This window comes from Penaeus monodon, chromosome 25 (assembly GCF_015228065.2).
Source record: "Penaeus monodon isolate SGIC_2016 chromosome 25, NSTDA_Pmon_1, whole genome shotgun sequence".
Classification (NCBI taxonomy): Eukaryota; Metazoa; Arthropoda; class Malacostraca; order Decapoda; family Penaeidae; genus Penaeus; species Penaeus monodon.
The window spans coordinates 38,856,529-38,857,280 of NC_051410.1; the positions used below are offsets into that span (position 1 = coordinate 38,856,529).

Consider the following 752-nt stretch of genomic DNA (forward strand, 5'->3'; position numbering starts at 1 on the left):
CTCCGAGTTTCTCAAGGTATTTGAACACCGCGTATCAGGTAAATTACAGCTCACCCGTTAGGCCGCGCTCATAATCAAGGCTGGGAAGAAACTAGTCTCCGCAAATCTCCCTAAACGGAACTGAATTAGTCCGCTGAAGATCAAGATTTTGCATAATTAATGATATTGACTCTAGCTGGTGCGACTGATAGCGCTTGAAACGTACGCTCATTTCTAACAAATTCCCTCATTTCTACGTTTCTGATGAGGCGATTTTGATTATCCAAGTCATTATACTATCGTGATCGGCAAGATTCCGAGTCCCGCGTGCCTTGCTCTATGCCACACGCAATCCACGCATATCTTGCAGAACGTTTACAAAAACTGTCTTGCGTTTACAAAGAACTGGCCGTAGGTATAATTGGATTTCGATGCAGACTTATCACACTAATTGCTTTCAGTCTGCCACATCGACGGGATATATTGACTTAGGATAAATGAGTGTCTGCCGGGATTTCAAATGAGGAAGTTGCGGCTCGATATCCCTGCTTGAAAAGTGTTCAGGTCGTTTAAAGTATGTTGTTTGAACGTAAAGTGAAGGTTGGGTGGGGGGGGGGTGATGTTTACGTTATGCTTGAGAGTGCAAATGGGTGTGCTTGGTGATAGCATGGATAAGTATGATTGTGTTTTTTGATAGGTAGAGGTTCGTGCGGAAGTAAAAGTGTTGATATGGTTAGATTATTCGTAATTACAGGAGTAATTGAAACATAGGT

General features: G+C 42.7%; 1 protein-coding gene across 1 annotated transcript in view; it reads left to right on the plus strand.

Annotated features, from left to right (window-relative positions):
* Positions 1-752, plus strand: part of LOC119589235 (sodium- and chloride-dependent glycine transporter 1-like) — a 63,016-nt gene that overhangs the window by 8,742 nt on the left and 53,522 nt on the right. The window lies entirely within an intron of this gene.